The sequence below is a fragment of the Dendrobium catenatum genome, unplaced genomic scaffold (genome assembly GCF_001605985.2).
Source record: "Dendrobium catenatum unplaced genomic scaffold, ASM160598v2 fragScaff_scaffold_390, whole genome shotgun sequence".
In the NCBI taxonomy this organism is placed as follows: domain Eukaryota; kingdom Viridiplantae; phylum Streptophyta; class Magnoliopsida; order Asparagales; family Orchidaceae; genus Dendrobium; species Dendrobium catenatum.
Genome location: NW_021318852.1, coordinates 1332147 through 1349630, shown reverse-complemented (window position 1 = coordinate 1349630; position 17484 = coordinate 1332147).

Below are 17484 nucleotides of genomic sequence, written 5' to 3'. Positions count from 1 at the left end.
CTTTTTTACTTATATATTAAAGATTATAATTTACCACTCTTATTTATTAAAATTATCGTCATCTTTTTTTTTTTTAAATGGGATTGTTTATTGAATTATATAGATCCTTTTAGTTGCTTATGAAAGAATGCTGCCATTGTTAGTTTAGTTTGTAGAAATGAGTATTTATAGATCCTTTTGTAAATTGTTATTTCTAATTTACCACTCACTTTCATAAATTTTATGAATTTGTGGCATGAAACTTTGAAGATTTAAAAATATTATAGGGTTAATGATCATGAAAAAATTCGCGTGCTTATGGAGCAGAGATTATTTGTCGCAATATTCCAATTATAACTGATACATTTGTAATGCGAGGAAGATTAAGTCATCACACTTAAGCTATCAATAAACATCATTATAAATTCAAATAATATTACAATGTGATAGATATTCAACTTCAAGAGATCAATAATATGTTTGATAAAATAAATACGGAATTATTTATGTGTGTGGTATGTTTGAATCAATGCCATTCATTTTTTAGCTTTGAATATAGAACGATTGTCACATCTAACAAAATTTTATCCATCAGTTTTTTCAGAAATGGATCTCATCATATTAGATAATTAAATTAAAAAATTTATTATTGATGCGAGATCGACTGATGCATTAATGAATTTAATAGAACTTTGAGAACTTGCTCAGAAAAATGTGGAAACTAAGAAGAATTATATTTATCCTTTGGTGTTCATACCTGTTGCGGGCTAAAATATACGCGGCAATAGAGTTTAGAATCTTCGTCTCAGTGCTGAACAGATATCCAGAACCAAACTGAAGAAAATTGAAACACCATAATTTTTACTTAGAAAACCCTGAAAAAGGAAAAAATAACACCTAGTTGAAATGATTCCACTATTGTTTGATTAGATTACAAGTTGATGACTCGTCCCTGAAATTGAGGATGATTAGATTAGAATAATCAATCCTCGGGTTGAAATACAGTTACAAGAGGAGATAAAAAATTCAACGACGTTTAGTGGTCGGGTATAAATCATAGTTCAATTAACGGTCTGGCAGAAGTTGAGCATCAGTCGACAATTAGGCAAAAGTCCGGCGTCAGTTGACTGCCAGGTGAAAGTCCAACGGTGATCGATAAGGAGTCTAGTGGCAAGAGAACTCATGTTTCTGTTCTTCCTTCTCTTCCTTGCTTCGGTCCCATTCCATGAGAAATGAGAGGTTTATTTATAGTTTTCTTAGAGTGGCATGGCCAATAAATAGGAGGAAGATCGAGGGTAAATTGGGAGTGGTTTGAATCGATGGTTGATGTTGAATCTCTTGATTGTGGAGCATTTGTTAAGCATTTGAATGTTTTAATGATTTTAGAATTAAACAATCTTGAGCTCGTTGGATTCGTAGGATCATTCTGTTGTCCAATCTAAGGGTCTATTAGAAATGGGTGACCACACTTCCACCAAAATGCCCTTAGTCAAATGAGATCACTCTATTGTCCAAACTGAGGGTCTAAAGAAGGCTCAAAAAGTGGCCAAAGCTGATGATATTGCCTCCACTATCCTTACTTCCCTAATGATCTTGTAATGAAGGTGCCTAAAAAGATGGATCTTGGTTGCTCTCCTCCTCTAGGATTTAATGTGTGTATGAGTCTAGTTGCGAAGAAGACTAGATCTCCTCACCACCACCCCCCCCCCCCCCCCGCGTGGAGTTTATTGATATTTCAGCAACATGTGGTGAGTTTGTCCCAACTTTCTTATAGGGCCATATCGATCATTATGGAATTGATCGTATTTTTTAGAAATAATGGGGCGGTATAATCTCCAAAGTGACTTTCTCAGATGTATCAACTTAATTGTGATATGTAGGATCATATCTCTTTTAGATCAAAGTGGTTGGATATTTATACTTGAGACCTGTCAAAGTGATGGGTTAGTAGATTCTTCTTTGTGTAGAACGATTGATATCTACTGGAGAAATGGGGGAAGCTGAAGAAGTTACCCATCCCCCTTCATATAAGAGCAGAATATCTACTAAAAATACTCAACCATTCTGATGTCGATGCCCTATTTAAGCAGACATGTAGATGAAGAATATTTGTTCAAGGTGGGACCATCTACTCACACAAGGAGATCCCATGCATATATGCTAAAGAAGTTAGCCAAAGTCCCAAAGGAAGTTATCTAACCTTCAAAGGCTCCTTCTAAATGATCCGGCAATGAAGGTAATCCATATGAATCTAAGAAGAAAAGGGTGGAGGAGATTTTGACAGTTACTAGCAAAGGTCACCACGTTTCTCTATCCAAGTCATATATTCCGGGAGATATTTTGAAACATCAATGTGTGGAACGTCAACAAGCTAAGGAATTAGTGAGTTTCCATTTTATTTTTTATTTTTGTTTTAATATATTTGTAAGGTTATACTCCTTACAAAATTTCTTCTTATTATTTTAGATGCTACAACGTATGGATCTTGAAATTGAATTAACAAAGAACTTAAATGATTGGAATAATGAGTTTGTAAGGGTTAAGTATCTTCAGGGAAAATACAAGAAGAAATATGTTGGCAAGATCAGGGAGATGAAGGCAGTGGAGGAATAGCTAGCAGAGTGTAGAGCAGTGTTGGCTATTATGGCTACTTCAGCCTCTTTACAAAATCAACAGATGGTTGGCCTTCATATTGAGTTGGTGGATGCACAAGCAGTGATCAATCAGCATGTGAAAGATTAACAGATCCTTAAGGAGAAGATAACAGCTATTAAAAATGAGAAAAAGAAGCTCTAAAGTTTTTTGTCTGAGAAGGAAGCCAAGTCCAAATAAGAATAATCATCTTCCAAACTCATAGAAGAATTTAAGAAGTTTACTGCCTTCAAGACAATTGTTCAGGATCAGGTTCAGGAAGCTCATGATCATATATATGATGTGGAGGTGAAGGCCTTAGAAATTAAGTGTATGTAGGAAGGCTTCATCAGATATTTTTTGAAAGATGTCCCTCTAGTGTAGCACAAGACTAGAGCTGAAGTTGCGAGGTTATCACCTAGCTAAACTTCTAGTAACTCTTCTTCAGATTTTGATGGTGATGAGATAGAGAGTTAGTTGTAGAAGGTCTTTGCTAGTATTTTTCTGTTGTTGGTCGTACCATTGTATATGTGTGATGTATTTAGTGTTGTCATATGATGTATGTAATATTCAATGATATAGCAAGAAGCTATTGATGTTTTTTTTCTTTCTCAAATGCATATAAAATTTAAATTTTTATGATGAGAATTATTTTATTGGGCTCACTTTTTCTAGAGAAAATATGAGAGATATCCTCTCAGGATATTTGGCATATCAGAAATTGTTTGTCAAAGTCTTTTCTCGATGACGTTAACATGTATGGAAGAGGCTAGATCCTAGGATGTTTGACCTATCCTTGATTGTTTGTCAAAGCACTTGCTCGATGGTGTTAACCTTTATAGAAGAGATCGAATCAAATCCCCTTACGATATATCATCCAGTGATTGAGACACAATAAATATTGTTATTTATCAAATATTGGATAAATATATTATATTCACTATTTATTATCATTTTTAAAAAAGGAGAAAATATCCGAACGCACTACTGGAAAATATGTGATTACCGACGAAACATTTCTGTCGGAAATAATGAATTAACGCCATAAATTATTATTTTCCAGCGCATTTCTAGCAAAAAACTATACGCTAGTAAAACACACTCTGAAAATAACATTCCGACGCAATAATTTCTCCAGAAACATTTCCGGCGATACTTCCGACGTAGTACCGACAGAAATATATGGCATATTTGTCATTTTTAATAGCTTTTTCAAGCGTAAGTTCCGCCGCTTTTTTCGGCATATATTTATGCCGGCAATAGCTGCGGAACTTATGACAGAATTGTTCTCAGATCTCATTTTAACAGAATTATTGGCATATAGTTGCATCGGAAACAGCGGCGGAACGTACGCTGGAAAAAAAGATAAAACTCTGTTTAACTGATTTACCGTCGTAAACACCGCCGGTAATACCGACGCAATATTACGTTGGTAATAGTAATAGAAGTTGTGGTATCGCATGGCGACGCACTTACCGGTGGATTTTTTGCCAGAAACCTATAGCAGACAAAAAAAAATTTCCTTCCAACAATCAAAATGGATTTACACACCTGCAAACAAATTCTCATATTACATCTAAACATCATATAATATAAACATCTAATTCACAACATATAAACAATACCAAATAGATATAGCAAATATAATTTATCTAATAATTAAACAATATCAAAAACAACTAAACATCTCAACTGTTCAAAATATTAAACAATCAATTATTCAAAAGTTTAAAATTGACACAACTACTCTGATTCAGTCTCCTCCGCCTCATAAAATATATTCTTCTGATTAAGCTGCTCTCTCATCTTTCATATTTCATCCAATAATTGAGTATTTTGAATTTGTAACTGTTGTTGCATCTATTGTTATTGCATCTGCTGTTGCATCTGCATCTATATCTATCATTCAACTTGAGCTTTTTAACCTACTCTAGCTCGGTAGTAAGGGCAGCTATTTGTAGGCTATATGCAGAGTCCTGGGAACTTGATGCGAAAATGGAGCCAGTAGAGGACTTCCTTTTGTATACATGGGCTTGCGAGCCTAAACCATACACTCTTTCGTGTTGCATCCCTCCTACAACTTGCGACCAAATTAGATACTCAGAATATTTGGCCGATCAAGTAAAAGAACCTTCAACTGCTGCAGGCTGGCTCTCTCAAAGTCATGTATATTCCTCCTACGATATTTATCAAAAATTTAATCAAATTATATATAATATAAAAAATTTAAAATAATATACTTACATAGGCTTTCCTCGCTCGCTCTTCAACCCATTGTTGATCATGTCGCTTGTGAGTATGCATGTGCAATTAGACAGGTGTCGGCTCTCTACCTAGCACCGTTTTCTGTAGTAAGCATAAATTAGTATTCATATTAAATTAAATTAATAAAATATTTGCAAATTCCTTACCAAATATCTTCTGTGCTCAGTATGTACTACAGAACCCCCAGTATGAAGGGAACTACCCATGCCCCCAACATCAGAAGCTCTATTTTATCTATTTTTCTCTCTTCTTCTGATATACTCTAGGCTACCCCAGCAGCATTCAACTTAGCCCATACACTCTCAGCTATCAAGAGTGGTCGCTCGCCAGACTTTCTAATATCATTGAACATATCTTGCATGAGAGTCAATCCTCGTTTCTCAAAATTCTTTCTATTTTTATCATTGTGCTGGGGTAGCCAATAAAAATCTTTCTGCATTTGAGAACATATAATATTTATTAGGTGAGAAATTTATATATAATACAAAAAATATTTATAATAACTTACCTCAAACTCTCTAAACCACATTTCTTGCACTGTCTTAAGGACTTTGTTCCAAGAAACATAAGGAGCATTGTACCTACTTCGTATTATGTCCCTATCTTATGTGTTGTTTCTTTTAATGGGTGAAATCTATAAAAAATAATATTAGTTCAAAATAACTATTTAGTCAATTTGACATGATAAATATAATCAACTTGAAATGATAAAACAAATTTAATATTATGTGAGTACGTACGTATCACCGTCAGGTTCAATCAACATGAGACCATCTGTCATCTGCCCTGCCTGCCCTACCTTCTCTGTTGCAACTAGGGTGGAAGGTCCACCTGTGGCAGGCTGAGGGGGTGGTGGGGGATAGTATAAAGGGACATATTGTGGATATTGATATGTAGCTGGGACACCAAGAGGTAGGGGTGGTAAGTAAGGGTAGAATGGAGTAGTATGTGCTACTACTGGTGAAGGTAAGCATGGATCTGGTGAGTAAAATAGTGGGCTACTGGCAACAGGAGTAGGTAAAGGTGGGCTAGACTGACTCTGAGTGGCATGTTATGATGAAGAAGTCCACTCAATATGTACAGAACCAGTAGAAGGGCCAACAGTCAACTTCATTTTCTGCCTAATAATTTTTTTTACCATTCCTCTGCTTTGCTTATCACCTGAAGATATCTAGCAAAAAGAAATTTAAAACATGTTAGTAACATAAATTAAATAAAAAATTTAAAACTTGTTAGCAACAATTGCATAAATGAAATGAAACAATCACAACTTTAGGGTCATGGTGTTTACCTTATGTTGATTCACTTTCATACGATGAAACATCTTCATCACTATTAGAATTTTCATGACTTTCGTTTATATTTAAATCTACTTCCTCTAATTGCAATTCAATCACAGTAGTAACAATCTGATCATCTACATCATTTGAAATTTCTTTTAAATTTGGCATAAAATCTTCTTGATGTACTGTAGGTATTGATGTAGCTTTCTCAATTACACCCCTAGGTTTGGTCTTCATAACTACAAGCTAATCTTGTTTGCCTTGTATTCTACTCAGATAGTTGGCAAAGTACACTTGGCTTGCCTGGCTTGCAATGATGAATGGGTCAAACATCGCATATTTTCTCCCCCACTTTACTTCTGTTATACCATAAATCGGATGTATTTTTGTTTACGGGATCAAATGAATCACAACAGAATATATAAACTTTATTCCCATAACTAGGATATTCTAACTGTAATATTTTTCCTAACACCCCATAATACTCAAAATCATCACCTGTATGGGTGTTCCTTGTGACAAATACTCCAGAATTATCTGTCTTCCTACCTTACACCATGATTTTGTTTAAAATTTATAACCATTAACCAAAAAAATATGATAACATTCTACATCTCTATTTGGCCCCCAAGCTAAATCAAGTAACCCAGGCTTGTCACTCCCTTGAGTGTGCACCTAGATAGTTGATAAATTATATTAATATAATGTTCAAGAGATATAGTTTAAAAGAAAAGTCGAATGTTATATTGTATTTTTAAACCAATTCGGAAATTCTATTTCCACCAACTTTTGGACTTCAATTAGTTCAGATGTACTCAAACCACCAATGAAACTCCTAAAAATATTATAAGTTTAGAACAAATTTATGAATAATCAATGTATGAATAAATTAAACCATACTTACTCAAGATACATATCAACTTCATCACAATTGAGCAAGACATATAAAGTGGGTATGCTTATCTCCATATCAGTCAAATAGCGCAAGGTGGTAACGCCTGCCGGTTCACCACTTCCATTAAATATAGATACATTTGAGGATTTACCCACATTTTGAGGTGTAGTATTGGTGCTTGATTGTAACGTTATCTCAATGTAGTACGAGTAAAATTGAGTTGTCTCATACATTAAATATGCTTCATATATTGAGCCTTCAGGATGTGCTTTATTTTTAACGATCTTGTTAAGTTTATTTAAGTACCTCTCAAAACAAAAAATCCATGGAAGAAGAAACCTAACTCGATCAACAGCTTCAAAATTAAATCTGGCAAATAACTAAATGCAGTTAATAGAAGACATTGCATAAAGATATGACAGTCGTGACTTTTCAATCCAAATAATCTCCCAGTTCTTATATCAATAGTTCTACTAAGATTTGAAGAATATCTATCAGGTACTCGTAAGGACTTTACCCAGTCACAAACCAATCGTCTTTGCTCCAAAGTCAATGTAAAAGGAGCTTTCGGTTTGAGCAGTTTATCATTTACATCATCCTTCAACTCTAACACTTTTCTCCTACAAATCTCATTTAAGTCCATCATTGCTTTTCTATTATCTTTTGATGTCTATGACTGCATTGAATATGTTATCAAAATTTTTTTTTTCAATATGCATCACATCCAAGTTATATCTAATCAAATTTATCCTCCAAAATGATAATGACCAAAATATATATTTTTTTTGTCCAATTATGATTGACACCATACCCTGGCAATTTATAATCAGCTAATGCTGGTGAATCCACTATTATAGGCATGGAACTAACTCTTCTAAATATTTCTTTACTACTGAATCTAGGAGGAGGCTGTGACATCACCATTTTATTTTTAACACCTGAAAGGATGAGCTACAGGTAAGAACATGCGGTTATAGTCAAACTAAGTTCTTTTTCCTCTATTCTTTAAAGTGAATGTCTTTGTATATTCCATACAATATGGACAAGCTAACTTCCTAGAAGTGTTCCAACTTGAGAGCATACCATAAACAGGAAAGTCGCCAATTGTTCAAAGTAATGCGACCCTCTTTATGAAATTATGTTTGGTAGAAATATCATATGTAATAACTCCTTCCCATAATATATGATTGTAAGAATGCATCAATCTTTGATTTTGGATTATGCGGTCCTGGAATGATTATCGTTAGAAACATGTAAGGAATAGTCATACATAACTCTGGAGAAAGATTGTATGGGGTGAGTATTACTTGCCAGCATGAGTAAGGTGAAGCAGAGTGACCAAAAGGAGAAAAACCATATGCACATAAAACTAATATGACATTCCTTGCTTCTCTGGCAAAGGCAGGATGTGTACAATCAAAGTGTTTCTAGGCCTCTGCTTCTGATAGATGTGTAATCACACATTCTTTCGATATATGCTCACTATGCCATCTCATTTGTACAACAGATCTCATGGAAGCATATAATCGTTGTAATCTAGAAACTATAGGAAAGTAAAACATCCTCTTGAATGGTACATCCTTCTGCTTTCTTTTTTTTTTGACACATTTTTAGATTTAAATATTGGTGCATTGCAGTGAAGACATACAATTTCAGACTATTCATCCTTATAGTATAACATGCATTCATTGACACAACAATCTATTTTTGTGTATGTCAAACCCAATTTGGAAACCAACCTTTTAGTCCAATATAAATTTGTAGGAATCATATTATCTATCAGGTTGGTTTCCTTAAGGAGGCCAATAAATTGATTGAAACATTCATGGGGGATATTATATTCTACTTTAATACTTAACATCTTAATAGTAATAGATAACTCCGAATGAGTTGTGCACCTCTTTCATATTGGTTTTTGGGAAGCTTGCAACAAGTCATAAAAATATTGTGCCTCCTTATTTGGCGACTCGACTGTGTATAGTTCAGAGTGCACTCCAGTTGCATCATGAACTAGGTCCTCAAGATCAGGTTGGATATTATCTTCTTCAGCTATATTAGAACTTATTGATGGACCACACAGAGAATCTAAATATGGCTCAAACTCACCATGACAAGTCCAATACCAATATTCTGGCATAAACCCTCTACGGTATAAATCAACAGTTACATCATCTAGACTTAGGTGCACCTAATTTTTATGTTTGGAACATGGGCAGCAAAACTTTCCATCTAAGATAAAACTGGGCATTTGACTAGCTGTTTGAATGAAATAGTTCACTTCTTTAATAAACTCATTTGTTAATGCATTTCGTCCTTGTGGCAATCGATTATACATCCAACTTTTTTTATTTCTGATATCCATCTGAAATAAAAATATATAAAAATATAGTGATTTAATAAGAATATTTACAATAATAACAACAATATTAATAGTTGTGTAGTCATCAAAATGTCTCATATTGAATGTTAATTTACTACAAAACTCAACTCTTATCAAACACTATGGAAATGATAGGTTGCGGGATAGTGTTCGTGCAAAATCACTTCAAAGTGCCCAACTAGTGTTGAAAATCATCAAAGATTATTTATCAAAACCCCTATGATTGATTTGGTCGAACGTTAATGGACAACATTCTATTTTGATGGCTAACATTCTGCACCATAAAGTATTACAGGTCTAACAACCATATTATAGAATTTTTCTGTAAGATTAAGAGGAGGGGCTTTTTTATCAAACAGCAATCCTAATGCATTCCTCCAGTTCAACCATCCAAATTGAATTCTACTACTAATATCCCCATATATTTTATCGGATCGGAAGGCCGCCAGGCCGGTCATTAGAAGGCCGCTATTTTATATAACCAAACTATCTAAGGAAACTCTTTTTGTATTCTGTCTCTAAGAGTAAATCCACTCATCCACCTAAGCATCATCATCTCTGCAATACTTAATTTAATATTATGCTTCACTTTTAATAGCCAACATTCTACACCATAAAGCATTGCAGGTTATAACACCATCTTATAGAATTTTCCTGTAAGATTAAAAGGACTTTTTTTATCAAACAACAAGCCATATGCATTCCTCTACTTCAACCATCCAAATTGAATTCTACTACTAATATCCTCATCTATTTCATCAGAAGGCCGTCGGCCGATTAATGGAAGGCCGTCGACCGGTCATCGGAAGGCCGCCGTTTTATATGACCAAACCATCTAAGGCAACTCCCTTTTGTATTCTATCTCTAAGAGTAAATCCACTCATCCACCTAAGCATCCTCATCTCTAAAACACTTAATTTAATATTATGCTTCTCTTTTAATGGCCAACATTCTGCACCATAAAGCATTGCAGGTTATACCACCATCTTATAGAATTTTCCCGTAAGATTAAGAGGACTTTTTTATCAAACAACAAGCCCTATGCATTCCTCTAGTTCAACCTCCAAATTGAATTCTACTACTAATATCCTCATCTATTTCACCGGAAGGCTGCCAGCTGGTCATCGGAAGGCCGCTGATCGGTCATCCGAAGGCCGTTGTTTTATATGACCAAACCATCTAAGGCAACTCTCTTTTGTATTTTGTCTCTAAGAGTAAAGCCACTCATCCACCTAAGCATCCTCATCTTTGTAACACTTAATTTAATGTTATGCTTCATTTTTAGTGGCCAACATTCTACACCATAAAGCATTGCAGGTCTGACCACCATCTTATTGAATTTTTCCTTAATTTTGAGGGGGACTTTTTTATCACAAAACAAGCATAATGCATTCCTCCTTTTCAACCATCCAACTTTAATTCTAAAAGTAAAAATCCCCCCCACCCCCCCCCAACCCCCCCCCCCCCCCCCCAAAAAAAAAAAAAAAAAAAACAATTATTACTAAAATTAGATTCCATATGTTCAACTACAGATCTGGTCAAATAAAGGCATTTAGTCTTAATGATCACATCCATAATTCAAGTTTACCTTCAACTCCCTCTCTAGTCTTATCAACAATAAGAATATCATAAGCAACTAGCATATATGCATTAGGGTAATACCTCTTGCAAATGTCTAGTGAAAACATTCATCAAAAAAAAAAAAACTAGTTTTGAGTATTAACGTAAGAGATTGAAATTGTCGCAAGAACCGATACGGGCGAACGAATACCAGCTCACCTTATCGGCGGTAGAGGCCAAGAACATCGACGAATCCTAATAATGGCAGCAAATGGATGGACGAGGTTGGCGAGGCATCATCGCAGCTGGACAGCAAACAGAGAACCAAACAAAAGCAAATGAGAAGGAACGGGGCAAAGTGTGGAAACAGGGATCTTTCCGACAGAATCATAAACGGACATTACGCCGGGTATATTTCCTATTTGCTGTCCAGCGCTGGTAATTAGTCGTTGTGTTTAAATACGCCGGCGAACAATATGTCAGAGAAAACACAGGTCATTTCTGGTGGGTTCTACACTGGTATACCAATGCACTGGCGAATTAATCAACATTATATATGACAGAAGATTACCAGCATATTATATGTCGGTATTTACACCAACATTATCCGGCGGAATATTCGTCGGTTAAATAGTCACTTTAAACGACATATACAGATCCATCGGAACCTCCGCCAGAAATAAACTATTTTCCTGTCGTGACAAAACGAATAACACATTTCTATATTATGTAAGATTATACAATAACTTCCTAGTATGACTTGGGGATTTCAGAGTTACACAATACTCAATACAAAAAGGATACATACTGGGAATACACAATAACTTAGTGTTAAGATAGTTGCTATTTGCATGCTTTACATTTTTGCAACTTATGAAGTTTTGATGATTCCAAATATTATTGTTCAAATGTGTAGTTATCTCCTAACATTTTTTAGAAGAATTGTATTTGCTCTTGTGTGTACTGACATTTTAGGAAAAACGAACTCCAGACTACGAAGACTTCAAATTAAATTCAGCATACGATATTTTGTAAAATTTGAAGCTTGCACTTTTTTTAAAAATCAAATTGAAAGGGAGTGATTGTATTTTGAGTGAATAAAAACATACACACACATAAGGAGATCATATAAAATTTATACTGATCGTACAGGACGATTTCGAGTTCGTACTAGACGATCAGACAGTTATCTCCTATAGAGCATATGGAACGAATAGGAACTTGCTCGAAAACTTTTTCTAAGTCTAATTCGTCCAGGACGAAATAAATTATTGTCCAGGACGATTGGCTCTCTGGAAAACTTTCGTCCAGACGAAATTAAATTATCGTCTGTGGTGACCAGTTCTCTGGAAATATTTCGTTTAGACGAAATTAAATATCGTCCAGGACGATCGGGTCTCTGGAAAATTTTCATCCAGACGAAATTAAATTATCGTCGGTGGCGATTGGTCCTCTGTAAAATTTTCGTCCAGACAAAATAAATTATCTTCCAGGACGATCGGTCCTCTGTAAAAATTTTGTCCAAACGAATAAATTTTCGTCCAAACGATACACTGACTTAGAACAGTTTTCAGCAGTTTCTAGAACCGACCTTGCAATAACCGTTCGTACTGGATGAACCTAGTTCATACATGACGATCAGCTGTACGAAGACATTTCGTACACATATTCAAATAGGGTCGTTTCAGATCGTTTAAGTAAAATCGTCCAGGACAATCCACGATCGTACAGGACGATCCACTGCGTACAGAATTGAATACTTGCAGTTTTTGGGCGGTTTTTCTTGTCTTTTGTATAAATAGTCCAAATTAGACTGCCACCCAATCTTTTTGTCATTTGATCTAACCACTATAAATCTGGTGTCATTTACTTTACTGTTTTTTACGTTTCCGCACTTTCTATTTCAGTTTTAAAAACTCTGTGGTTGAAAAACCTTTTTCTACAAAATTTAAAAGAGATTTTATTTCGGTTCAATAATTTTCAAAAGGGGTCTTAAATTTTAACTTTGTTTTTTAAACTACCAATTCACCCCCCTCTTGGTAGCCTTGGGACATTCACTTAGGCTTAACAACCTAATTACTAGACTCAACACTTAGGAGAAAGTACATGACATAAGATAAGAAGAACTATCAAAAAATATTAATAATAGTTGCAAAAGAAATACCAGGGATAACTAAGCTATACCACATTAAACATAGAAGAGATACACGATGAAATATGATAAGAAGTATTATTAATAAAAAGAACCAAATTGCTAAGTCATTTAAGGGTACTCTTCTGATATTGATATAGAAGCGAGTTTTTTCACAGGAGAAGCCTTTTGATGGATATCTTCATTTTGAAGATCAAAATCCTTGATGCTTAGGGTAATGATGGGCGTGGTTGAGTCTGCTTAAGATAGTATGATTACACCACTTGTTGGTCTCCTTGATACTGATCCCAGTAGGGGTGAAATATTTTAGTTTGAGGTATGTAATAGAGGATACAACTCCAAAGATTGGCTGAAAGGGTCTTCCAAAGATAGCATTATAAGCTGACTCTAATTTCACCATAATAAATTAGATTGTGTGAGTAGCTTGTTAAGAAAATTATCTGAGTACAATTGGGAGATTAATTATCCATTCTACTCGTATCAAATCGATATAGTAGTCATGCGACGGGTTGAAGGTTTTTTATAGTGAGACCCATGTTGAGAAAAGTATAGTAGAATAAGACATCCACAGAGCTCTCGTTGTCCAACAAAAATCTTTTGACATGGGTCACCTATATCGCATTAATTATGAGTGGATATTGATAAGGGGTTTTTACTCCCTCCAAATCAAAATCATAAACAATATTAGAATGATCAAAATGAAACTTCTTTGGTGTCAGCTTTTTATTTATAGCCAATAAGACTTGATTAGACAATAAAGGCCCATCTGTAATAGTTTTTTATCTCACCAACTGTTTGATGATTATTCAACAATTACCTTTTGTTGATATTAATTTTGTCCATCAGTGGGATGTGCCTTATCTTGAGCATATGAATTTGGATCAAATTATCGAAGGTAGCCATATTAGATAAGTCGTTCAATTTCATTTTTGAATTGCTTATAGGCTTTAGTGGTCCGCCCATGACTACAATGGAAATGACAGTATTGATCATGATAGAAAGTTGGTGAAGATTGTTAGACCTTTAAGAACTAGCCCGAGGCTAACCAAGAGGGAGTGAATTGGATATTTAAAAAAAAAATTAGTAAAAAAGATATTGCTTAAAAATTTTTTAAACCCACACACATTAATTGATACAGCGGATACAAAATCAAGTAAATTTCACAAAAAATGAAATAAATCAAATTTTTTAATCACACATATAATTGCAGAAAATAAAGTACATAAAATAATCAGAATGAACACACCAAAATTTATGGTGGTTCGGTCAACCTAATTTACGTCCACTCCTTGAAGACTCCCTCTCCAAGTGTTGCATTAAACAAAAGTGACTCTCTTTTAGCTCCCACAACAAGACAGAGAAGCCTGTACATACACCATTTCACCACCCTGGTGCGATAGAGAATCGTGACTCTTTTACAGGTAGAGAACCTCAACTCTATTTTCACCCTCTAGGTGATGGTCAGAGAACTACAACTCTATTTTCACCCTCCTGGTGATGGTCAGAAAAATACAACTCTATTTTTACTCTCCAGGTGATGGTAAAAGAACCACAATATTTGCTAAAAAGCTTCTTCCTAGGAGCCACAAAGAATATAAGCATATGCTTGTAGATATTAGGCAAGATTCTTACTTGGAGAAACCTTTTAAATCCCTTCATAACTTCTCCCTCACATAATCTCTCTCTCTTCTCTCACAAAGCTTTCGTTCTTCTCTCCCTCAAGGCTCTCTCTCCTGAAGTCTCAACAGCCAAAGATCTTTCTAATAGGATATTAGAAAACTTTAAGTAATGGGCTTCAATAAACCCTAATTTTAAGAGATCTATCTTCTATTCGTATAGTACGATACACATATCAGTGTAATTCAGACCCATTCAACAAGGTTGTGCAGATTGTTCAACTTTTATAATATTTTGAACAATACGATCAAAACACTGTATGGTCTAAAATGTAGAAATTTCTTCTGTTCATTTTGAATGACTCTTAGAATGACCAACTTTGTATATTAACAATAGTCCAAAACTTCGGACATCATATCGTATGATCAGTATAAAAATCATGAATTTTGTTTGGTATGATCTCTAGGATGACCAATTTTATACACCGACAATCATACAATATGAACTGTATCGTATAGTATAATCAAACGCAATAATTTTCTATGATTTTATTTCATGATATTGAGGGATTAAATATAAAAGATTTTAATTACGGCGAACAATACAAACCAAATTGTAATATATGACCAATATATAATTAGTATCTTCCTTAACCTCTTGCGACTACTTGACAGAGCACAACAGATCATATAGTATGAATTAAGTTTATACAGTGCATACAAGATTGTACGAAACGAAATCGAAATCATACAGTTTGATATACTAAAGAAAACTCTCTTAAAAAATATTTTTTTCTTTCCCCCTGTGTGTGTGCAAGGTTGCTTAGCAAATATATCCATCCAATTACATGATACGACTCAAGAAAGGAAAAAAAAAACAAAATAAAATGAAAACTAAATATAACCCTAGTCTGCCCGGTCTTGAGCTAATCATAATTGCAAGTGAACGGTGGGCTGATTTCTTGAAACATAAGTACACATAAAATAAAATAGAATATTATAGAAATAGGAGAAAGTGGTAACAAACACAATAATATTTGTTATCACCATGCTTGGATCAGGTTTGCAATACTGATTCATATATTCAACTTTAAAGGATTTGATCATTTCATATTCTTCTGATCTCAGATGGCCATCAACACATTTGCTCGAGATTCGTTGAGTGGTGTGTACTCCTCTTGTTGAAGATGGCGTCATGGAAATGAGGGTCTATGAGTAAGGTAACGACATAAGTTGCTGACTCCTTGAAATTGTGGGCAATCATATTACAATAATCAACCGTTGCTTTGGAATCTAGTTTCAATCCAAGATCAGAAATCCAGCGACGTTTAGCGGTCGGGCGAAAATCCGGCTTCAATTAACAGTCTGGAGGAAGTTTGGTGTAAGTCGACAGTCCAACAAAAGTTCGGAGTCGATCGACTGCCAGGTGGAAGTCTGACGGTGGTCAAGGAGGACTCTAGTGGGAAAAGAACTCAAATTTCTCTTATTCCTTCTCTTTCTTTCCTTCAGTCCCCTTCCATGAGAAATAAGACATCTATTTATAATTTTCTGGAGTGACATGACTAGTAATAAAAGGAATATTAAGGGTAAATTGGGAGTGATATGAATGGACGACCGATGTTGAATCCCTTAATCGTGGACCATTTTTTTGGGCATTTGAATGTCTTAATGATAGTAGAATTTTACAATCTTGGGGTCATTGGATTTATCTTATCGAGTCGGTTGATTCGATTATAAGCATGTCATGTTTGGAAACCATTTGGTAATCCAAATTATGGTTTTAACTTACGAAATGCATTTAGGGTCTTTGATTTGGACCCACTTCAGCTCGAATTGGGTTGAATTTGGTGTCGTTGAGTTCGTATTTTTGATTCGCTCAGTTCAACTATAAGTTTGCTAAAATAAGAGTTCAGATGATCCATGATTTAGTTTTCGAAGTTTTCAACTTGATTTTGCCTCGAGATTCATGCCCGATCAATATAATTTTATGATGATATATCAGTACTTATAAAGCTTGCTCTAATATTGTCAATTGCTACAAAACAACTTAACGAGCATTTTCTGCAATAAACATTATGAGGAACCATTTACGTAATCGATTTATATGAAAAACTCATAGATGAATGATTGTTTTCTAATATTAAAAAAGATATATTTAATAGTATTAATAATGAAATGTTTGTGCAACTTTTTCAAAATATGAAGGCTCAGTATGTAAAAAGAATATCGAGATCTGATGTTCTCAATTGTAAGGTTTTTCTTTATCAAATATTCTATTCTTTTATAATAACAAATTAAAAAAATTAAACCGCGAATGCCGTTCTCAAGCCCGAATGAAAAAAATTGATGTTTCTTTTTAAATTCAATAATTTGTCCCCATATAAAAAAAATATTGGCTCCGCAAGACAAATTGTTATCATTAGTTAAATGCTCATTAGCTATCAATGAAGAATCATCCACATAGTTGCAATAATCTGAATATGCAATGGTCAAATTTGGATCACAATACTAAAAAAAGTCGGAGAATGTTATCCCATCCCTTCTCAAGCACAAAACAATTCCTTCAGAAGTGGATGGTGTCCAAAGATTAATGTTGAAGCTCTTAGAAGCATTTGGTAGCAACATTCAGGAAAACTTTGAAGCAGCATAAATTCTGAGTAATGTTTCATAACGTGATGTTAAAATCTCTCAAATTGATTCCTCCACACAGGGTACTCAAATTA